Source organism: Lissotriton helveticus, chromosome 7, assembly GCF_964261635.1.
Source record: "Lissotriton helveticus chromosome 7, aLisHel1.1, whole genome shotgun sequence".
Lineage (NCBI taxonomy): Eukaryota > Metazoa > Chordata > Amphibia > Caudata > Salamandridae > Lissotriton > Lissotriton helveticus.
Window position 1 is genome coordinate 31,271,036 of NC_136068.1, and position 25,212 is coordinate 31,296,247.

Sequence of the window (25,212 nt, forward strand, 5' to 3'; positions counted from 1 at the left end):
TCCCAAGACTATTTTTGGAGGACAAACTATTTAAAGTCGATTGGTGCCAGGTGTCCTGGAAATGCACCAAAGACCTACTTTTCCTGATTTCACAAACAGCTAAGCGCCTTGCTGATGCCCTACAGGACAAAATCTCAGCCATAGAAGCTACTATGAAAAGTGCCATCAGTAAGAATAACAAAACAGCCTTCACTACTAAGTTAGCTGAAATAAATCAAGAAATGTCAGATCATCATGATTTTCTCCTTAATCAAAAAACAACCAAACTCCAGAAAGACATTACCAAATTCGAGAAAGAAAAAGTCTACCCGTACCTTAAGGATGGTTTCACAGGGAAGAAGACTAGCTATTCCTCAGATGAGAATTCGGATAACAACATGAGTAGACGAGGTTCCACGAGTAGTGATTCCAGTGGTGGCCACCCTGGCAGGAACACTCGGTTCCAACAACGCTCCACCTGGCAGCAGGGCTACCAACCAGGTCCTACCTTCATGGGTCCCCCTCCCCCCCATATGACACCACCGTGGCAATATCCGTTCTTCCCACAAGGCCCTCCACAGTATTACCCTCCAAATCCGCCACCTTTTCAAGGCAGAGGCTGGGGCAGAGGAAGAGGGCGAAGGCGAGGAGGACAGAAAGGAGTACAGTGGCAAGACCAACCGACCCCATCAACCACAATGGAAACCAGGAGCATCACATCCAGGGGGAGAAGAGTCTGATCGTCAACCTCTCGAAGAAAGTACTCTCACCTGTGGAGACCAGCATTTTGGAAAAGGGACTCGGATTCGTCCCGCCCCCTACCCCAGACAGCTTCCAGGAGACGATTGAGATCCAACAACTATTTAGGAAAGTACGTCTTCGTGCCTTTTTTGACAACAAACCTGAAACCATCAATGATGACACTGGACTGAGAAAACCGTCCACCTTTACTCCCACCGATGGGATGGTCCCCCCGGAGATCCTGACTTTCGAACGAGCTGTCCTGACTAGCCTGAAGAACAAACCATCAGTCAAACAGTTCCACAACCTTACGTCCAAAGAAAGACAAGCATCCATAAATCTGGGCCAGGATCAATCCATCGTCATAAAACAGGCAGACAAGGGGGGAGCAACAGTCATCCAAGACTATGAGGACTATGACCGTGAATGCAGACGACAACTGTCCAATACTAATCATTATCGACCCCTCACTGAGGATCCTACCAAACGGTTAACCACAACTATCATGAGCCTTATAATTGAGGGAGAAACCAACGAATGGATTACCAAGAAAGAGGCGGACTTCCTTACCACCACGGAACCTATCACGCCTTATTTCTATACCCTCCCCAAAATTCACAAGGGGATTACCCCGGTCCCGGGGAAACCCATAGTCTCCGGGATTGGGTCACTCCTGGAGCCACTATCCCAATTTTGTGATGCCTTCCTGCAGCCCCTGGTGAAGCAAATTCCATCGTATCTGCAGGACACCAGAGATGTCCTTCACCTCATTGATGAAGTGGATGGCAGAGAGGATGTTGACCTCCTCCTAACTTTAGATGTGGAGGCATTATACACCAACATCCCTCAACAAGCCACCTTGGAACCCGTGGAATCTACATTACGACTGGAAGATTGGTCCTCTCCAACTCCCATCGCTTTCATCATGGAACTAGCCCACATAGCTCTCACAGAGAACTTTTTCAGATACGAGTCACATCTCTATCACCAGGTCAGCGGGACATCTATGGGTTCTACCTTCGCGCCCAGCCTGGCCTGTATTTATATGGCAACTTTCGAAAAGATTCACATCTACCCACCCGAACAGAACCCGTTCCGGGCACACCTTACCCTTTGGCGTCGTTACATTGACGACATTCTAATATTCTGGAAAGGTGATCGAACGAGCTGTGAGGCCTTTTGTACATGGATTAACCTACAAGACCCCTTTCTTAAGTTCACAGGCACAATTTCCGAGAAGTCGGTCCCCTTCCTAGACCTAACAATCAGGTTGGTGTTAGGAATCGAGCTAGTCCTACCTCTGTGACCATGCCTTGCCATCACATGACCAGGGATAGGTAGATAAAAACCAGTCCTACCTTTAGCTCATTGCTCGTTATTGCCAGTGTTTGGATTCCCTCCCTGGTTGTTGGTTGTTGCAGAAAGCAGAGAGCTGAGCCTCCTCATCGTCTTCTCTACTCCTTTGAAGCTGTTCCCTTCCTCTCACGGGCTCGTGAGAGGGTTTGTGTGTCTTCCTGCTACGTTTTGGTCCCTTTCCCGTTTTTTTGCCATCCCCTTCAGTGTAGGTAGCGGTATCCCGGTATCCCTTTCCCTTTAGTGTTCTCCCCTTCTTGTTAAACCCCTGTGTTCCCGTTGTCGAGTGTTCGGGGGCTCCCGTTCACTCCAGCGTCATTGTCATCATTATACGCTGTGTTTTCAGCTCGTTATTAGCGGGAGCGTTAGCTCGCGGTTGCCGGGTGACGCTCCGCGTTGTTGTATGCGGAAGTGACGTTTTGGGTCACTCCGCGGCGGCTTTTGTTTACATTCGCGCTGATTGTTTAGCGCTCTGGAGGGTTCTCTGTTTATTGCCCTTTCGCGTTTTCACGTTTGGTTTAGACGGGGTTTTTTGGTGTCAGCTGCAAACCCAAGCCTACCTTTTTCCCCGCTTATATTATTTTTGATTAAAGGACACAAGACATTTAGCTCCTTCACTAAGTCTGCTATTGTCCTAGAGCAGACACCAGAACCCTCCATCCTTCTGGTGCTGTGATCTACGTCCTCACGAAGCAAAGCCTGCCCAAGCCACGGGTGAGGAGGGTTGTGTGGTGGTTGGGGTATGGTCATTGGAGGTTGGGCATATTAGGGTACAGCGTATCTGAATGGTATTGTGTTCCCCTATTTTGTACCACAGGTGCAGAAGCGTAAGGACCGAGGGAGCTGTGTCCTGTAAACCTACAAGGGTGGAAGACTTGGTGTCTCCTCAATATTACCACCCTCTTTTCTGGTTCACAGGTGCGTCCACAGTGTTTTTCCTGTGGGCGTCCAGTGGGCAGGAGAAGGGGATTGGTACTTGCTACGTTCCCGCAGCGCTTGGGCCGGTGGGAGTCTAACAGTTGGATCCCACAGAAATTACTACTACCCTCTTCAAGAAAGAGACTGACCGGAATAGCTTGCTCCTGTACAAGAGCCACCACACCAGATCTCTGAGAGACAACCTGCCGTTCGGGCAATTTCTACGGCTCCGCAGGAACTGTACCTCAGTATCAGACTACAAACAAGAAGCTAAGACTCTACAACATAAGCTCTTGGATAGGGGGTACCCAACGCAACTCCTAAAGAATTCATCGAAAAGAGCCCTTAACAACAACAGCTGCGTTACGTCCTACACGAGAAATTCCTCGTTCATAAAGAAAACTGTGAACTCACATTGGGGAATCTTAAACCCAGCGGGCCTTGATCTACCTCGGCCCCGGTTTGCTTTCAAAAGGACAGCCAACCTCAAGGACACTTTAATCCACACCCGCCCTAGGAAGTTCAGCACACGTCCTCTGAAAACCCTGTGGGACCTGCCCCCTGTCGTAGGTCATCATCGGTGTGGTTCCTGCGTGGTATGCCCTCAGACTCTCCAGGGCAAAACTCTTGAACTCCCCAACGACTTCACTTGGCACCGTAATAAGCATACGAACTGTAACAGTGCAAAATGCATTTATATGCTTATGTGCCCGTGCAAATTGCTCTACATCGGGATGACGATGCGCACTGTCAAATTGCGCATCATGGAACATTACAGCAACATCCGATGCAAGAAGACACACACTAAGCTGTACGAACACTGTAGACAACAAAATCACTTGCCTGCAGATATACAATGGACCATTCTTGAATGCCATCCATCTATCAGTCAACAGGCACTGTACAAAATGGAACAGCGGTGGGTGCACCGCCTTCAGACTGATGCCCAGGGTCTTAACGATTCTATTCCTTGGAATGTGCTGGCCAGATAAATCAAACTTAGCTTTTCCAACTATTAATTGGTGAACCCTATCCGTGAGATTCATTTCTCCCCCTTTGAGCCTGAGCGCTTTTCGGTAAATCTCCAACCTGGCACCGATTATCCTTATGCACATTCAAATTTCCCCACTTTAAGATGGCGCTCCATTTTTGGCCGGCCTGAGGCGTCGCTGGTTTGACTGTCCCTCCTTTCTTTCCACATGACGCTCCCTCGCGCCTCCTAGCAACGCACCCTCGACACGCCCACCCACGGCGCCCGCGGTTACCGGCATTTATACCTCGCGGACGGACACCGATCCACCGGCTGTCCTGCGATACCGCCGCTGTGGGATGGGTAGGTGCTGACCCGCTTTGCCTCGAGCAACTCAGGTAAGGTGCAGGGGACGGGCACAATGGATGCCCGCTTGATCGATACTCATTAGTAGCTAACAACAGTGTGAGACCCACTTCTGTGATCACGCAAACTGCGACCAAAAAATATATTCCGTCTACCCTTTCATGCAGGGGACTCCTCGCTGCTCAGGCCTTCCCAAGGACAGCTCGTGGGGCCCGGCTACCAGGGATTAAGGGTAAGGAATTGCCGAGAGTCACCCGTCTGATGACCTCGCTATTATTACCCTAGTGAAACACGTTTGGCTTTGTTTTCTCTGTACCCTCAGAATTCCTTTTCACAATTATACTACCGCTAATCTGTAAAACACGACTGGGTGTCATAGCATGGAGTATAAATACTGGTATATATTCAACCTATGTATTCCTAGCAATTTTTATCTATGGTATACATCATTACCCTCCCGCCCCTCCTTTGACACATCACACACACTCTCTCTCTCCTCCCTTTTTTACATCACCAGGCTGTGGATGTACACTCCCTGAATCATAGTTGATTCTTTAGTATGCTTCTACATGGAAGATCCTGCCTGATTGTACCCAGGACTGATTGTGTCCATTTCTTCCCAACATTTAGGGCATGGACCACCGCAGGATCATTCCCTGCCCTGATATACAGGTTGTATATGAAATTTTCTTCAATTAGGTTGAGAATTCGCACGAACTGATGAGCTTCCATAGGTCCTGAAGAATTGCCTTTACGGCATGAAACATGTTGACCACACCATAGGCGAGGGTTGAACGAGGCCAATTTACCTTACCCGTTGTGCTTCGCAACCCCTCCCTTTACCAATTTTAATTAAGCAGTAGCCATATCATTAAAGTTGTCCTAATGGACTCTACTGACTTATTTTAATCTGTCACTCACGCTCACTATTGCACTCCCTAGGTCCCTCACACGCATGCACCCATTGGCCAGGAATAAAAGAACTCCGCTAAAAGAGTAGCACTACGTGCTACCCGGCAGGCATTGCACCGCCAGCCTGTCGCTGGAGCAGGAGGCCAATGATGACACGATACAGTCATTAGGTCGGATGGCTACAGTTGTCCAGCCTTTTAATTGTGTGAGGCATCCTTTATTCCGTTAAGGGTTCACTTGATTCCCTGCTGCACTTTGCTATCCTTCCTAGAGAGAGTGATTGTCCTTTTCCCCTCCCTTAGTTAACTTACCCCTTTGGGGAACTCTGTACACTCTCTTGTTACTTCCTTGTAGGACACGTACATTGGACCCCGGTAAATATTGTCCCTCATTGTCCCCCTTGATTGCTAGCACCAAGTTCTGTTCTCCCTTGCAGTTCGCATTCCATTTTCATTTTATGGTTTACTCTCCCCCTGGAGACCACTGTAGTTGTGCTACTTACTTGTTACAACTGAAGTCTTCTTCTGTAATTGTGTTTATATCTCTGGGTAGGAGATATACCAATGTGTTAGTGTGTGTTGTGTAACAAATAGTAAGTATTTTTATATAAACACTGTTTCTTTGTCACTTAACCTACACTACATGGTTAAACTGGTAAAACAAGCTGCTAAACCCTCTTTCAAGATACGCCTGAAGGCTGTTCTCCACAGCTCACTGACAGTCAAAATATCGACTTGCCAAAATATCGAGGTAAAAATATAGAATGCCAGAATATCGACTTCCTATCTACAAACAGGTAAGTACAAAAATATCGACTCCAAAATATCGATAGGAAAAAATATAGACAGTCAAAATATCAAGTTTTTTAAATATCTTAAAAGTAATTTTAAAGTAATATAATTATAAATATAATTAATTTAAACATACTTAAAATACTTAAATAAACTTAAAATTAATAAATAATTAATGTAACTTTAAAAAAAATCTTTTTAAAACATATATATATATATATATATATATATATGTATATATATATATATATATATATATATATATATTTATATATATATATATATATATACATATATATATATATATATATATATGTATATATATACATATTATTAACAAAACATTTACAATATATTTTCCGTAGGATAGCGAGAGGGTTAAATTTACTATTCACACTCCAGAGAGTGCAACAGTAGGAAAAGCGTTGGATAGTGTAGGGATAAAAATTACTATTCCCACTCCAGAGAGCGCAACAGTAGGGAAAGCGTTGGATAGCGTAAGGTTAAAAATTACTATTCCCACTCCAGTGAGCGCAACAGTAGGGAAAGCGTTGGATAGCGTAGGGGTAAAAATTACTATTCCCACTCCAGTGAGTGCAACAGTAGGGAAAGCGTTGGATAGCGTAGGGGTAAAAATTACTATTCCAACTCCAGGGAGTGCAACAGTAGGGCAAGCGTTAGATAGTGAGAGGGTAAAAATTACTATTACCACTCCAGAGAGAGAAACAGTAGGGAAAATATTGGATAGCGTAGGGGTAAAAATTACTATTCCCACTCCAGAGAGCGCAACAGTAGGGAAAGCATTGGATAGCGTAGGGGTCAAAATAACTATTCCCACTCCAGAGAGTGCAACAGTAGGGAAAGTGTTGGATAGCGTAGGAGTAAAAATGACTATTCCCACTCCAGTGAGTGCAACAGTAGAGAAAGCGTTTGATAGCGTATGGATACAAATTACTATTCCCTCTCCAGTGAGTGCAACAGTAGGGAAAGTGTTGGACAGCGTAGGAGTAAAAATGACTATTCCCACTCCAGTGAGTGCAACAGTAGAGAAAGCGTTTGATAGCGTAGGGATAAAAATTCCTATTCCTACTCCAGAGAGTGCAACAGTAGGGAAAGTGTTGGATAGCGTAAGGATAAAAATTACTGTTCCCACTCCAGTGAGTGCAACAGTAGGGAAAGCGTTGGATAGCGTAGGGGTAAAAATTACTATTCCCACTCCAGTGAGTGCAACAGTAGGGAAAGTGTTGGATAGCGTAGGAGTAAAAATTACTATTCCCACTCCAGTGAGTGCAACAGTAGGGAAAGCGTTGGTAGCGTAGGGATAAAAATTACTATTCCTACTCCAAAGAGTGCAACAGTAGGGAAAGCATTGGATAGCGTAGAGATAACAATTACTATTCCCACTCCAGTGAGTGCAACAATAGGGAAAGCGTTGGATAGCGTAGGGGTAAAAATTACTATTCCAACTCCGGAGAGTGCAACAGTAGGGAAAGCGTTGGATAGCGTAGGGGTAAGAATTACTATTCCCACTCCAGTGAGTGCAACAGTAGGGAAAGCGTTGGATAGCGTAGGGGTAAAATTACTATTCCTACTCCAGAAAGTGCAACAGTAGAGAAAGCGTTGGATAGCGTAGGGGTAAAAATTCCTATTCCAACTCCAGAGAGGGCAACAGTAGGGAAAACGTTGGATAGCGTAGGGGTAAATATTACTATTCCCACTCCAGTGAGTGCAACAGTAGGGAAAGCGTTGGATAGTGTAGCGGTAAAAATTACTATTCCCACTCCAGTGAGTGCAATAGTAGGGAAAGTAAATACTTCATATATAAATATAAATAACATAAATATTATTACCAATTACAAAATAATTAAAATATTTTAACATTTTATAAAACATATTAAATAATTAATTAAAATTACAAATACAAATACAAATTAACTAATAATAAAAATTACCTACTAATATTAATTATTTACCAATTACCAATAAATTAATTTACAATATAAAAATAAATAAAAATTAGACACAAATTTTTTTAAAAAAATATAATTACTTACAATTAAATTACTTCCCAACCTATTCCCCTATAAACACACAACCCACTACAGAAAATAATGTAATAAAAGTAACATATTTATCAATTAATCAATTACAATAAATTACAAATTATATTTTAATTAATTACCAATTAATAATTAATTAACCATTATTTCTAAATAAATAACAATAAATAAAATAACATATTTAATTAATTATGATTAAATTACTTCCCACCCTATTCCCCTCTAAACCCACAACCCGCTACAGAAAAAAATTACTAAAATTAACATATTTATCAATTAATCGATTAAAATTATTTACCAATTATATTTTAATTACCAATTAATAATTATTTAACAATTAATTCTAAATAAATACCAATAAATAACATATTTAATTAATTATAATTAAATTACTTCCCACCCTATTCCCCTATAAACCCACAACCCGCTACAGAAAATAAATGACTATAATTAACATATTTATCAACTAATCAATTAAAATTAATTACCAATTATATTTTAAATAATTACCAATTAATAATTAATTAACAATTAATTCTAAATAAATGACAATAAATAAAATAACATATTTAATTAATTATAATTAAATTACTTCCCACCCTATCCCCCTATAAACCCACAACCCGCTACAGAAAATAAATTACTCAAATTAACATATTTATCAATTAATCAATTAAAATTAATTACCAATTATATTTTAATTAATTACCATTTAATAATTAATTAACAATTATTTCTAAATAAATAACAATAAATAAAATAACATATTTAATTAATTATAATTAAATTACTTCCCACCCTATTCCCCTATAAACCCACAACCCGCTACAGAATTATTTTACACAAAAAATAAAAATTTATATTAACTTACCTTAAATTCGATATTTTTGTTGTCTATATTATGTCTAGTCGATATTATGTCCATTCTATAGTTTATGATTCGATATTATGTCCATTCTATTTGATATTAAAATTTTCTAGTCGATATTTTGGTAGTCTATGTTATGTCTAGTCGATATTATGTCCATTCTATATTTTTACTCGATATTATGTCTAGTCGATATTAAAAACTCGATATTTTGACTCTATACCGTTCTCCACAGCTACCACTTAAAGAGCTTTCCATGGTTATCAAAGACCACTGAAATCACATAAAGATTGCCTGAATTAGTGCAAGGTGCATCACCTAAATAAATGTGCACCATATACTAAGCCAGCCTCCTTCACCTACTATGATGGAACATGTCAATATATGGCGCTCCACGCCCCCTGGACACTGCAAGTTGGCCATCCTGTGCCGAACGAAAACTACTGAAATTCCTTCATTCCAGCCATGACCGGAAAGTGTGTATGATATGGAACAATTTGAGATACTAATTTGTAAGCTAAATGACAAGCTGCAGACTTTTGTGGACTTCTGGGGAACCTTCCTCTGGGGCTAACGTCAATGACAAATCATCCACTGCACGTTTGTTACCTGCACGCCACCCTGCCTTTGGTCTTTGGATGACCCTAACTTACTGTATACCACTCTTAGGATGTTATCTCTCAATCAATCAATCAATCACATTTGTAAAGTGCACTACTTACCCGTGAGGGTCTCATGGCTCTGGAGGGGGGAATACTGCTACTGCTTTAAGAGCCAGGTCTTGAGGAGTCTTCAGAAGGTCAACAGGTCTTGTGTCTGCCATAGGGGGGTGGGGAGGGTGTTCCAGATCTTGGCGGCGAAGTGGGAGAACAATCTGCCACCTGAGGTCGCTCGTTAGATGCGGGGGACAGAGGCGAGGGCGAGGCTGGAGGAGCGGAGTTGGCAGGTGGGGGCGTAGAAGCTGAGTCTGCTGTTCAGGTAGGCTTGTCCGGCGTTATGGAGTGCTTTTGGGTGCGTGGGTGAGGAGCTTGAATGTAATCCTCTTGTCGACGGGGAGCCAGTGTAGGTCTCTCAGGTGGAGGGTGATGTGGCTGCGGCCGGGGACATTGAGGATCAGTCGGGCGGAGGCGCTTTGTGTAGGTTGTAGTCGGCGCAGGTGTTTGGCTGGGATTCCTGCGTAGAGTGCGTTGCCATAGACCAGCCTGCTAATGACAAGGGCCTGTGTTACCGTCCTTCTGGTTTCAGTTGGGATCCACTTGTAGATCCTGCGGAGAATGTGGAGGGTGTTGTAGCAGGAGAAAGTGACGCGCTGACCTGCTTCACAATGGAGAGGGAGGAGTCAAAGACGAATCCTAGGTTGCGTGCGTGGTCGGTGGGTGTCGATGCTGTTCCCATCGTGTTTGGCCACCACGAGTCGTCCCATGCTGAGGGGGTGGGTCCGAGGATGAGGACCTCCGTTTTGTCCGAGTTCAGCTTCAGACGGCTGCTCCTCATCCAGTCGGCGATGGCTTTCATTCCTTCATGAAGGTTGGTTTTGGCGGTGTGTGGGTCCTTGGTGAGGGAGAGGATGAGCTGGGTGTCGTCGGCGTAGGAGATGATGTTGAGGTAGTGCTGGCGGCCAGTTGTGCGAGGTGGGCCATGTAGATGTTGATCAGGCTGAGGGATGAGCCCTGGGGTACGCAGCAGATGATGTCGGTGGCTTCGGATCGGAAGGGTGGGAGGCGGACGCTCTGGGTCCTGCCGGCGAGGAAGGATGTGGTCCAGTCGAGGGCCTTTTCTTGGGTTCCTGCTTCTTGAAGGTGGGTCTTTAGTGTGCGGTGGCAGACCGTGTCAAAGGCGGCTGACAGGTCCAGGAGGATGAGGGCAGCTGTTTCGCCTTTGTCCAGTTGGCGTCTGATATCGTCTGTGGCGGCAATGAGGGCTGTCTCTGTGCTGTGGTTCCGCCTGAATCCAGACTGGGATGGTTCTAGGATGTCGTTGTCCTCGAGGTGGTGGGCCAGTTGTATGTTGATGACTTTCTCGATAACCTTCGCCGGGAGCAGGGAGATGTGCCGGAAGTTCTTGAGGTCTTTGGGGTCCGCTTTAGGCTTCTTGAGGAGGGCGTTGATTTTGGCGTCTTTCCAGCTGTTTGGGAATATCGCTGTCTCGAAGGAGGTGTTGATGACCCTCCGTAGCTGGGGTGTGATGGCTGCCTCTGCTTTGTTGAACACATGGTGTGGGCAGGGGTCTGAGGGTGATCCTGAGTGGGTAGAATTCATTGCTTTGCGGGTCTCCTCGTCGGTGACGTTGGTCCAGGCGGTCAGCAGACGGTTGGTGCGGGGGATGTTCGTAGGGATGGTGGGGTCTGGAGTCGTCTGGCGGGTCGTGGTATTGAAGCTGTCGTGGATATCAGCGATCTTGCAGTGGAAGAAGGTGACCAGAACGTTGCACAGTTCTTGTGAGGGCAGGATGTCGTTGATGTTGGCGCTGGGGTTGGAGAGTTCTTTCACAATGCTGAAGAGCTCTTTGATGTCGTGTGCGTTGTTGTCCAGGCTTTCTTTGAAGGAGGATCTCTTGGCTAGCCTGATGAGGTGGTGGTGTCGGTGGGTGGCGTCTTTGTGGGCTGTGTGGCTGTCTGGCGTGCGTTTGTGGAGCCAATTCTTTTACAGTTTCCGGCATGTGCGTTTGGAGGTCAGGAGCTTGTTGGTGAACCAGGTGGCTCTATGCTGGCGTGGCTGTTGGAGGGTTTCTTGAGCGGGGCGAGGATGTTGGCGCAGTCGTTAATCCATTGTCGCAGGTTGTAGGCAGCAGTTTCTGGGTCGGTAGGTGGGTTCTGGGCAAGGGTGGTGGTCAGCTGGTCCTTGGTGATTTTGCTCCAGCAGCGGCGGGGCAGCTGTTGGGTGTGGTGGTGTGTTGTTGGTTTCTTGAAGGTGAAGTGGATGCAGCGGTGGTCGGTCCAGTGGAGTTCGGTGGTGTGGTTGAAGGTGACATGGGCACTGGTGGAAAAGATGGGGTCCAGCGTGTGTCTGGCTGTGTGGGTGGGTGTGGTGACGAGTTGTCTGAGGCCCGAGGTTGGCGAGGTTGGCGATCAGGGTGGCAGAGTTGGTGTGGTTTTCTTCTCGAGGTGGAAGTTCAGGTCCCCGAGGATGATGTAGTCTGTGGAGGCGAGTGCGGGGGTGCTGACGAGGTCGGCGATGGAGTCGCTGAACTGAGCTCGGGGTCCGGGGGGTCTCTAGATGAGTGTTCCTCTGAGGGTGGTGTTGAGGTCGGCGTGGATCCGGAAGTGCAGGTGTCCTGAAATTCTTCTTGTATTCTTGACTTAATCTGAGCAAAACTAATGACAATTTCATGATACAAGTAAAATACATCAGCACCTGTCTTACTTCATACAAACGTCCCACGCTGATCTGCCTCAGTAGTTATTGCACAGACCCAAATCTCTAAAACTATAGCTGAAAATTACTTTCCAGTCATTGTATTTCCTTCTCCTCCCACACAGGAATGTACGCAGATTGGAGGACTCCATTTACGTCAATAGCAAGGGACCTGGTCAAAGTCTGGAACTTACCTTTAATTCAACAATATGCTACCAAGTGAGCTATGGTCAAATAGGAACCACAGGCTATGGGGATCCATCCTAACAGGTAAGAGAAACCTATGTGAGAGAGCATATACAAGGGCTTGGTGTCAAATTCATATCATGAATGGTGGGTTTCTATGAATCTTGGTCTCCTGAGTTCAGACGAGTTTTGTTGTTGTTTTTGGCTGGGTCAACCTGATGTAATTGAACATGGACATCAATTCACCAAAATGCCAAGTGTAGAGTAAGTAACATTTTGTGTCCTTTGACCACTATTGCATCACAGGAAATGACAATATATGAACTTTGAACCAATAGTATTCTAGGAGGTGCGGTCACATGACCTAAGTGCAAGTTTAATAAAATTACAGCAGTTAGTTACAAGACTAAAAGGCTGCAAAGCTATGCCAGAAGCACAGCCATCACCTATCCAGGTACAGCCATAATATACCACAAGAGGGCGAACAGCAAGTCTGGCTGAAGCTATTGCTTAACACTCATCCCTTAATCACAATCTCAGTTGCCCTATGTCTCTTTTTCCCCTTTATGCCTTGCTTTCCTTGTCTGTCTTCTAAAACACTTCAAGTGCTTTGTGTACAATGCTCTTTCCTTACTATTCAACGTTCTAAAAGCATGAGAACCTGGTGGATGCTGTTATCTGCGATTAGGTATTCCAATAGATTTTGATTTGTTTGCATCACCTTTCCATCTCTCTTGTCTCTTTTATCACCTTGTTCTCTCTGCTACCTTTCTCATTTGTTGCTGCCTCTATCACCTCTATCCCTTGCCTCTCCCTCTCTCTGAGGACTTCTGTCTTCTCTGTGTTGAGACCGAGACAGTTTTCCTTAATCCAGTTGGCGACCTTCATCATACATTTGTGTAAGTTGGATCTGGTGGTGGAGTGGCTTCTGACATCGAGAGGATGAAATGGGTGTTGTCGGTGTAGGAGATGATCTTGAATCAGTGCGCACTGACAGTATTGGCCGGGGGGGTTGGGCCTAAGGGCCAATCCTTGGAGGGCGCTGTAAATGATCTTCTTGGGTTCCAAAATTAACAGTAGGAGATGAATACTCTAGGTTCTTTCATTGAGGTATGATCAATTTGAGGGTGTCTCCCTGGATTCCAATGTGGTGGAGTCTGTTGCTCAAGATGTCATGGGAGACAGTGTCAAAGGCGGCTGACAGGTCCAGGAAGATGAAGGCTACTGTTTCGCCGTGGTCCAAGAGGGCCCTGATGTTGTTGGTGGCTGCGATCAAGTTTACCTCGGTGCTGTGGCTGACTCGCGATCCAGATTGAGAAGGGTCTAGGAGGTTGTTGTGTTTGGTGAGTTGCTAGTTGATTGCCTTTTCGATCACCATTCCTTTAAAGGGGAGCAGAGAGATGGTCCGGTAATTTTTCAGTTCTGCTGGGTCGGCCGATGGTTCCTTTAGAAGGTGCCTCACTTCATAATGCTTCCAGACATCAGGGAAGAGAGCCGAGGTGATGGAGGTGGTCAGGACTTTCTTGAGCTCTTCGATAATCGCCTTGCTCTTGTGGTTGAAGATGGGGTAGGAACAGGGCTCTGTGGGTGCTCCCGAGTGCACGAAGTTCATGATGGAGATTGTGGTTTGAGTTGTGAGAGGGTCCCAGTGGGTGTGTAGGTGTTTGAGGTTTGTGTTTGTGGGTATGAGCTGGCTGATACGGTTGGTGGCAGGGGTTTGAAGTTTTCGAAAATGGCTGAAATCTTGTTATGGAAGAAGTCTTCCAGGGTGTCACAGAGTTCTTGGTACAAGGTGATGTCATTCTCGGTAGTCCCGAGGTAGGAGAACTAATTCACATTGGCTAAGAACTTCTTGCGGTGGTTTGTGTTGGCTTCAATGCAGTCCTATGCGGTCCACTAGGGCATTCTTCTCTTCTTTCAGGAGCAGTGGTACTGGTTGAATGCTGTCTTGAAAGCGATATGGTCTGTTGTCGTTTTGCCTGTGACCCTCTTCCTTTCCAGTTGCTGGCATTTGTTAATGTAGGTCCATGGGATTTGACTTGTTATGTGGGGGTGATCGTATTGGTGCATTCTGTGATCCATTGAGAGAATTTCTCCAAAGCCTATTCTGGGTTGAGTAATATGTCTGGGGGTGGGAGTTGAGTGGTGAGAGCGTTGCTCCACTGGTCTTCTGATAACTTTTTCCAGTCTCTGCGCGTGGAACTGCGAGGCATGGTGCCGGTGTTGTCGGGTGTTGAGATGGTGAAGTGGTCGTTCCAGGGGAGCTGTGTGACGTGGTTGTACTTGACTCTCCTCCTGGAGGTGAAGATGGGGACGAGTGTGTGTCCTACGATGTGGGTAGTGTTGGTGACAAGGTGCTTAAGGTTGATGTTGCTCATGCTTTTGTTGTGTAGATCCTATAAACCTATATAGGATCTGCGCGTTTAGACAACATGCACTGTAGGATTGGTGTCCATACTGATTCTAGACAACCCCACCAAGTATGCTAGCCTGCATACCAGCTGGCTCACAGTGCTACTAGAAACCTCTCTTACCTAGGAAAGAATAGTTCTTGCCAACTATCGAACATGATAACTCTGTCTCATCAGGGATCGCGGAAACAGTACGATACTTTTCGCCCAGTCACTCATGCTCACTTTGTCTCAGAGAGATACACAGAAAAAACGGTGGGGAAGTTTTGCAATAAGCATTTATTGAACCAGCGTCATTCTAGTGTAAAATAGGTGTGCTGAGACAACCATTAGGCAAATAGATATAAATGATTAGAAGCACCAAAAGAGTAAAAGTATGGTAGACTTCTACCATCTTGCTAAAAGAATGAATACAGGCAAGTAAAATACATGACTGTAATAAAAGTGTACTCCTTCGATGCGACCCTTACTAGATGTACCTAAGTGTACCTAGCATGTATGTAGTTGTAAAGCCAAGAATCCCTCTAGGATAAAGTCAACCCCATTACCTGAAGTGAGAGACTGTGGGACCCCCTCTTGGTCTCGAGATGGACACCCCGCGATCGATGTCAGACCACTGCGAGCTGGAGTGTCTGCGTGCAGGAACCTCAGCGTCTCGCGTCAGTGTGTCAGCATGGAAGTCCTTTTCTCCTCTCACTGCCTCAGCAAGGGTTTTTATATACCCAAAGTGGTACCCTCAGAGGTTCTACCTTGCTGCGTCATGTCAGACTTAGGATGATGGAAGGTACGACCCTTATACATAGTTATTATGCAGGAGATGGTAGTTCTGCTGAGTTTACAAGAATCCTCATGCATAATGGAGAGGCTAGTTTCCAGGGAAAACCCTATGCCCTGTAAGCAGTACGTAACTAGGCAAAAAGTCAGTCCCAAGAACCCTTATGCAGTGTAATGGTAGGGGACAATATAGGTAAACGGTTAGGTGAATACCTGAGCCTATATTGGGTTACCAAATGAAACATAGCACCCACTCCTCATCCGACTGGACGACATACTAAAATCCTAACGTATTCATAGGCATTGTACGCAAAGAACTAAGATGATTAAATCCCAAAAATAGTATTTAAAAAAGAGATAGAAGTCTTTACTTAAATATGTTTGTATATATATATATATATAGTTCAAACACCTACGAGTGACTGAAAGCCATGCAGGTCAGCAGAAGTGTCTATTGTTTAAAATTCCAAATTTGGTTGTTTTTGAAAAAGCCAAATTTTTCCTAGCACACAATGAGCCAAATGTCTATGTTTGCTGGTAGGGAGCACAACATCACGGTTGCCTGCAATCACAGATGACGGTCCCTGCAACACCTCACAGATCAGGTCAATCAAGCACAGATCTTCCTCCCTATTCTCCACAGCTGCTGCTGGGGATGCCTGTGTGACAACCAAGGCCAGAGTATGTGTTGAGGTGGCTCTAAGAATGCAGACATCACCATTGGAATATGCTGAGGACACAGCAGAACATGGGCCATTATCAAGTCCAGTTAAGCTTCAACGTTCTGTGATGTAACTGATGGAAGTGTTAGAAAGAGATCTAACACGCCTTCTTGTCTGCAGAACAGGCATCGGAGGACAGACAGAATATAGTCGATCCAGCTGGTCTAAATCATTGGAACCAAGATTCACTTCGTTCGCGATGGCAAGGTGTGCCCAGATGGAGTTCCATGCGATCACGGTATCCGCATTCCAAGAGCGTTTTTTCCATCTCCTTGGTGACTGAGACGTCCATTGCGCAGCAAAAACATGACAATCAGGATTCCTGCTATCAGGAACAGGTTCAGCGGAAGCCCTCCAAAAATGCTTCCAAACACAGAGTGTGTACAGTTGGAAATAACTCATAAGATTGTCTGAAAGGTGCTTAACAGTCCATCACTTATGGTCTGAAATAGGTGTACTATACCCGTCGTATCAGACATGTTAAAGATACGTTGTACCATTTCTGTGAAATGGAAAGGGCAGTTTGTTCATACTAGTGCCTGTATCTCAGCTGAGGATCTTGCGACATGAAGATCATGAGTATCTCGGGCGGAGGTTAAGGGCAAGGTTTTCTGTACAAGTATGGCTTTGACTCGGAGTATCAAACCATATTAAGGAAACATTCAAAGAAGGCCATACCGGCGCCTCCCTGACTGTATGGGTCGGTGGAAACAATACTTGCATACAGAAAATAACCCTAGAGCTTACACTGACAAGATATGTGATTCCCGGGAGCATCCCAAAGCAACCTTGATCATTCAACGTCAAGAAACTCCTATTTGAAAGTAACTTGAACAGCGGATAAATCACGCAGCTAGGGCCCCTTTCAAGTGACAGGATAAGTGAGCAACTGAACCATTACAGGCCCCGTGAAGCATGAGATCCTGGCATATAAGAGATTCACTTAAAGCATTCTCGCAGTTTGTACCACTTAGAAACGCTTCCATGTCCTTACTTCTGCATCGAAATCTGTGTGGCAATTTCCAAGATTCCTTGATGAATTCCCTACCCATCACTTCATATCTGCCTACCTTTTGTTGTTCTAGGCAATACTGAAACTGGAAAGTTGTGATCAGTAATGTTATATGGCCATGGATTAACCATTCTGTGGATTGTGACTGCCACAGTAAAAGGTATTTGGTCCAGTTTTTCAATATGCAGAATTGTATATTTTGCTTCCTTTTGTGCCTTTGTTATCTGCGTCTCAGTTAGATTTTATGCAGAAATTAGGGACATACTGTTGATAAATTGCCATGGCACTTACCCAGCATGTAATGGTTGCAGCGTCCAGCTTAATAACATAATCGAACTTAGATGAGATTGTCTGTGTTGTAGAATGGACAAGTCTTGTTCTAGTATATCTATAGCAGAAGATACAATGTTGCCCAGTGAATACATGCTGGATGTTAATGTAGTTATACAATTGTAAACCACAACTAATGCCTTTTCTAGGTTAATCCTATCCATTTCATGAAGTCTCTCCGCAGCTTCTTGTTGAGAGATCTTCCACATTTCATTATAAATAGCGTATAAGAAATGTTTTCAGAGGAACTACTCACTCCTGATATTGGAGGAGCTACTAACTCCTGATATCGGAGGAGCTGCTCACTCCTGATATCGCAAGAAACTACTCACTTCTGATATCAGAGGAAATGTACTCACTCCTGAAATTGCTGTAGCTACTCTCCCCTGATATCAGAAAAACTACTCACTCCTGATATCAGAGGAGCTACTTACGCCTGATATTGGAGGAGCTAGTCATTCCTGACATCGGACTGAGAGTCCGACCGTCCATCTGCTATCCCTCAATGTGACCTCCATTTGCCCCTGGTGTCAGCTCTGTGAGAAGAGATCACAATAAGGAAAGGTCTCACAGGTCAGATATTTTCCTTGACATGCTCTAAACTCAGGGAAAGGAGGGGCACTCATGCCTAAGTTCATGTGGTTCAATCTGCTGACTAAGAGGTACTTCATCCTTTACTACTACTTAACTGCTAGATACTCAAGGCTATCTCTATCCTCCATAGAATTCTAGTGTCTGCGACTCCCATGGTGTCTCCCTCCCACTGTTTTTGTGCTCCCTCTGCAGGGATCACACGCATTACATGGCCTCCTTTCCCATTGGTAGAGAGGCAAGACTAACGTCTGTGGTTGAGTATTTTTACAAAACTATGTTTTTAAACCCTGGTGCAAACTCTTCTTTCTTTCAGTCTGTCTCAGTGTCTGGACTCAGCCGGCCTCAGCCCAGGGGGCCACTGTAGAAGTGATTAATGCCCGAGTGGGAGACACAGTAATCCTCACTGCCCCGGTCACTGCGATTGTGATGACGTCTGTCTGGTACAGAGGGACAGTAGTGGCTGATCCACAGGTGATCTGCTATCACAGCATTTCAACATCACTACATTTCCTTGGCTCCCAATTCACGGGCCGGGAGACCTGTCGCCCAGACGGATCTTTGGAGATCAGAGACGTGCAGACAATCGACACTGGAAATTACACCGTGAGTGTGGCACAGAGTCCTGCATCCCCAGTAACAGCCACCAGACAGCTGTGGGTCTACGGTGAGTGCTCGACCTCTGCCCTGGGAGTTCATGTTTCCTCTTCCTTTGCAGGGTTATGTGTGGCCTTTTATCCTGGTTCACCTAAGGATGTTTTGTGACATGTGTGGTTAGGATGAATTGTCCATTTGATCATTGACCTGCTGCATGACCCTTTCACAAGACGTCATTCTGTACACGGCTGGCATCCATTCTGCTGGAGTAGGGAGCAGGTTTAACTCACAGTTCCATAAAATGTACAGCAAAGCACACAGATATGTATACAACACCTTCTAATGTTTAATTATATGTTCATAAGGTCGTAGGATCTCAATCCTAATGAGAAAGACCTCATGAAGAAGACCTCATGCCTGTCTAATCCCAAACAAGAACCTTAATTCAAAGCACTGCACCAGTAGTGTGTAACTGAGAACATGCAAACCGTGTGTACTGCAATAACATATGTGACCAAAGAGGACATGTTAACTTGAGCTGGGTCAGGACCCACTACCAGGTACCATTCTGAATCACATCATTCTGTTAAAATCAGTAAAGTTTTCCTTTCTTTTCACTTTTGAAAGTGGATCAAATTGAATTTTAAAGCAGAATATTTCTTTTATTCCCTTGTGGACTTAAATCCTAGACACATGTTCTAGACGGTTTGCTTAAAAAATTAATGTGTTGGGGAGTTACACATGCTCTAAATAAAGCCTAGTTACTCTGGATTTACCAACATTTTGTTAATCCAAAAAAAGTTTAAAGTATTCTTTCCAATACTCCTAACCTTCACGTCAGGATTTACACAAATATAGGGGATATATCATTTTATGATTAGAAATGAACCTTTCTTGAGGTCTTTCTTCTTACAGTGAATAATAGAAAGCTGTTGGATCCCACCTGTCCTTACTATTGAAATAAGGGCATTTTTACAGATTAAGGTAGCAATTTATCGGAGGAAGCAAAAACCGATTCCACAGTGTATACACATATTTTTCCCGGGGAGTTCTTGTACTGGGTATGTAATGTTGTCCATAGTGATAATTGCCAGCATTTAATAAGAGTCCTCACTGTCTTAAGTGGGATATGCCTGAAGGTTTAACAGACTTAATATCCAATTGATCTGAAAGGGTACCGGTTATTATAATATCATCAAAAGCACATTTGAGAATGTAGGATATCTGTAGTAGCTCCATACGTCCCGTGATCTGATAAGGGCACCTTCCTGCACAAAAACAATCCCCTGAGGTATATTCATCTTTCTGTCTGCTGCAGAATCCAGCACACAAAGAAAGAGGAGGAATAAAGATATTTCTGCTCGTTACACCTCCCCTTGGAAGGCGTAGCATTTTCCCGCAGTCCCAGGTTTATTAGTTCTGGTATATCTGGGAATGCGTCAAAATCCATGGGACTTGCATGGGAAGATCCATGCAACGCCCATGGAACGCCTTCCAAGGGCAGAGTAACGCGCTGCAGTAATTTGTGCTGCGTTGCGTTACTCCAGATTTATGAAGCCACTCAGGTCCACTCAAAGTGGCCTTGCGTGGGTTCATTAATCTAATTTTTTGAGCTGCGTTGCGCATGCACCACGTTGCCTGGTGCAAGTGCGACCCAACAGGCCTCATAAAAACTGGCCACCACTCTCTATTCAGTCTCAACCATGTATACTTGGAGTCCATGCAATACAGCTGTCTGTTTTTTGGTCATTAGTTTTTGGGGAGAAATTAGGGAGTGCAAGGGCTTCACTCACTGAAAATAATTTGTTGAGTCCTATCTAATTTAAGAAATCCCAAAGGGACTATCTTAATGCATTTGAAGGATGTCACACTCCTTCTGCAAGACTTCCGGTGCCACATTCCTTCTCTTGCTGGATAATTCATATCCAAGAATAATCACATTCAAGTAAGCAATTGTGGATATATTATAATTAAATATGCAACCGCGTGTGTGTGATCATTACTGTTTTTATCCGATTCAGCCTAGCAAGGTGTTGTTCTAGGTCCTCGTCCATGATGTGAACAGTTCAATTTAAAATATCTTCTTGTAAGATGTCCAAAATGCATGTTGCAGATATACTAGATGCCTGATTCACAAAGGAAAACTGAGACAGAAGTTTAACTTTACTACGTTCGGTATTCACAAAGGACATTTAGGAGTGATAAAGTTAGAATTTGTCTCAGTTAAACTTTTGTTTTGGTCTTAAGTTTACCTGAGACCAAAAAGTTAAACTTTGAAAGGTTAAAATGCGTCTGCGTGTCCCTGCTCTCAGGTTGCCATTTTAGTGGGCACCCACGGGGACAGTCTGAAAACATAAAAGCGGATATTGCGATTGAGGTAATGCTTCCCTGGTCCCATGCTTCAGCTGATTTCTAATGCCTAAACAGGTCAGTCGGCTTTCATCAGAACCATTTCAGTCACTAATCTTGTATTTGGATAATCACGTGAACTTCACCATAATCACTCACTCCCCCATGCAATATCATGTATTCCAGTTGTTTTTTGGTATTTCCCACACTTGTAAATCTACTTCAGGGCTTCAAAAGGCCCCATGGGAAATCGCGTCAGTCTGGTCCATCAGTCATACTGTCATCAACGATCTAGTCCAGCATGCAACTTACCTGGATTCCCATAACTCATGAATGTTCGGGAGTTGCGGGAATCCAAGTAGGTTGCCTGCTTGGTGAGGTCTTGATAATGAAACATGCCACATAGAAATATGAGGGGGAGAGTATTCTAAAAAAGAAATACTTTTTTCCCCTCCTCTTGTTGAGAAGAGATTCTGCAGGGTCAACCCAAACCTTTTTTGCCTTCCTCAGTCTATTTTTTGCCAAATTTGTTTTTGTTGGCCCTAGGACTCTGCACACTTTACCACTGCTAACAGGTGCTAAAGTGTCTGTACTCTCTCCCTAAAACATAGTATAATTGTTTACACCTGTTTAGCATATTTAATTTACTTGTAATTCCCTTGGAGAGTGGCATATCATATACTCAGGGCCTGTTAATTAAATTCTACCAGCGGGCCTGGAGCACTTGTTGTTCCACCCACCTAGGTGGCACTCTAAAACTAGTCCCAGGCCTGCCACTGCAGACTGCATTCAGTGTTAGACTGCATTGTCAACTTGGCATTTAAAACACCATGTCAAGCCTTTAACTGTAGTTGGAAGCTGGAAGCTACGATGCCGTGGACTACGCAGTAGGAAATCGAAGGGGGACAACTCGAAATAATCATAAGAAACTCTGAGGCCCTGAATTAAAGGTTGACAACCGAGGTGGTTGAGAAAGTCGAGAACGACAGAATTAAAAGAAGCGCAGGTTCAATATATTGAATTGAAGATACGTTGTTTATACAACGGTCAGTAGCAAGGCGAAGAGATTGATACCCCCATAGGATCCAAGCCCATAGAGTGAAACCAACCATGTGGGATTAATTAAAATAGAAGTCTCCACGTAGGAGTTATCAAAATAGAAGTCTCTCTGCATGCATATGGAGATAAGAGAGATAAACTAAGAAGCAAGATTGTGGTACGCTCCTATATCCTGTCTCCAGAATTCTAAAAAATGGGGCTGAAGTCAGCACTAGTCATTAATACTCCAGGTTGTAGAGAACCTTTGTTGATTTATCTGGAGGGTTATTTACCACCGAAACGCGTTGGCCAAATCCTTATAAAATCTTACCCACTGGGGTTCATGTCGGACAACAGATAAAGAAGGAAATAAGATTGTATTATGATTATGAGTAAATAAAGTTGTGTATGGGGATGAGTGTGAGTGTATGTTTTTGATTAGGGTTTTCTCTACCTGGAATAGAAGTTACAAATATACTGTTATTGATGTATGTTATTTTGCAATATGAACTGAGATGAAAACAAATGATTTTGTAATGGAAAAAAACTTTTTTAATTGTGTAACAGTGATGCAAAAAGAAATTTAATGAAAAGAAAAAATAATTCTAATGAAAAAGTAAAAACATTGTGATGTATTGTTGCCCTGTTAATCAGAGGTTGTACCCTGAAATAACAGTTTGAAGGTCACGAGGGAGCTCTTTTCATGATTATATTTGCAAGGTAGCCCATTGGGCAGAGTGCTATGTAATTGAAAGGTAGGACATGTGCTTTTAAGTTTTACATGTCCGGGTAGCGAAAACACCCCAAATAAATTTTTTTTACTACTACCCTGCTCATAGGATAACGTTGGGGATTCCTTATCACATTTAATAAGCTGTAATTCCTAATTGAGAGGAGGTAGAGCTCTCATATTTAGTACTCATGGCAATATAATGATGAATCCTCTTTACTGGCATAGTTGGATTTATTGCTACAATTTTGAAAAGGGCCCTATTAAAAAGTTGGCATTTTCCTGCTCTTAGCCCTGTGTGCCTGCAGCCTGTCTCTGATTGCACGTCTGGGTTCGGTGACAGCTTAGCTTTGTGTATTCCCTCTAGACAGCCACACATAATAGGAGCTTAGGTGTTACTTGATGGGCCATCCTTGGAGGATGAGAGTGAAGAGCTGGGCACAGCCTCACTGTGCCACCTGATTATAGCATGATGGGAGAACCTCTGTGCACTTGAAAGAACCTTCTTTGAAGTCTTTCCCACTTCAAAGGCACCACTGGATATAATAACTGGACCTCAGACTCCATCACTTCAGTACACTTCTGGACCTTTGACCACTCCACCAGGAAGAAGAACTGCTGTGCTGCTGAAAGACTGCCACTCTGCTGGACTGCTGTTCTGGAAGAACTGCTGCCTTGCTGTGTTTTTCCTTGCTGCTTTCTCTTGCCTGGGTGAGAAAGACTGGTCCTCCACTCCTTGTACCCAGATTGACACCCAGGACTAGCTAGCTGGCCTCCTGATCTGAAGTCTCAGGGACTTAAAAGACTTCAAACCACCCAGCTCCTACACCTGGAGCATTGGAAGTGGGACCAAGGTGTTTGCTTCAGCGGTATCGCGGCATCCTCTGCTGTGGGAGCAGAATTGGTACATCGACGCTGTTGCGAGATCAGGACAGGCGCATCTTCTTTTTAATTGGCATATCACTTTCGGAACAGATGCATCCTCTGCTGCAGGAGCAGAATTGACCCATCTGTTGCGGGATTGGCACTGATGTATCGCTTTGACTGCACCCCAGATCTTCATCAGTGCAACCCGGATTAAGGTACTTTCGTTCCAATAGCCTCAAGGGGTGCCTGTATCCGGCCTTCGCTCCCTTGCAGTCAGCCTGAACTTTCTAATTTGTCCTTGTCCGGATTGGGCAGACATCCAAGGTATGTGCTTATTGCTTCTAAACACTATTTTTCAGTTTATTCTTTTAAAATTCATATCTCAAGTTCTACTTGTAGGATTTGTGTCATTTTGGTCTTGTATTATTTATTAAATTAAGCTATATTTTTCTAACCTGGTATGGAGTCTTTTTGTATGGCGTTTTCACAGTTTAACTGTTTGAAGTGTTGCACAAATACTTTACACATCCCCCTAAAGTTAGGCCTGACTGCTCAGTGCCAAGTTATGAGAGGTGAGCGCAGGTTAATGTAGGGTGTGCTTGTGACTTACACTGATTAGGGTTGTGGTTACTGCTTTACCAGGGCTTATACCCCAATCAACAAGGATCCCAATTTCTAACACTCTCCATTTGGTCTGGTGTACTCACAAGTCAACTATCCAAATTGAACGAGAGGTCCCAAATGTGACATTTGAACTCTAAATACAAATATTTAGCAACTTTTTTTATTTTTATTAGTTTTGCTTTGAGCGAATTCTGAGAGAGTATTATCGATGGATTTGATATGAAGAGCACTTTCTTTTTCCTTGTTCAACTTTGAGAGAACATGACAATTGACTTTTGACCTCTAAATACACTTTTTAGGTGGATTATTCCATCACTGTTAGATCCTTTATTACACATATTGTATCATTTAATCCTCAGTTACATGTTTTACATTTTCCTTTATTAACTTAGTGGTTGGAATTCCTGCAGTTTCATTTTTAACCTCTAATTCTACTTTTCTAACTTTTCAAGGTAATTTTCCGTCATTGGAATCCTCTTGATAAGTACTTACAGACAATCTCCTTAGTTAAATTGTTACAAGCATTATTCTATTTGACCTCTGACATATAAGTACACATCTAAGTGTTTGAGGATCATTTTTCCACTACCGTTGGATCGTTTTTCACTAGCGTGTCATCATTTGAATTTTAATGAAAATTACTTGAATTTCCATGGTTATGTTATTAGAG

The 25,212-nt window shown here is 43.9% G+C and overlaps 1 long non-coding RNA gene across 1 annotated transcript in view; it reads left to right on the forward strand.

Moving 5' to 3' along the window:
* Window positions 1-25,212, forward strand: part of LOC144766592 (uncharacterized) — a 164,653-nt gene that overhangs the window by 36,450 nt on the left and 102,991 nt on the right. Inside the window, exons 2-3 of the long non-coding RNA XR_013597854.1 lie at window positions 12,437-12,581; window positions 18,654-19,004. This is a non-coding gene — a long non-coding RNA (uncharacterized LOC144766592). The remainder of the gene's footprint in view (window positions 1-12,436; window positions 12,582-18,653; window positions 19,005-25,212) is intronic.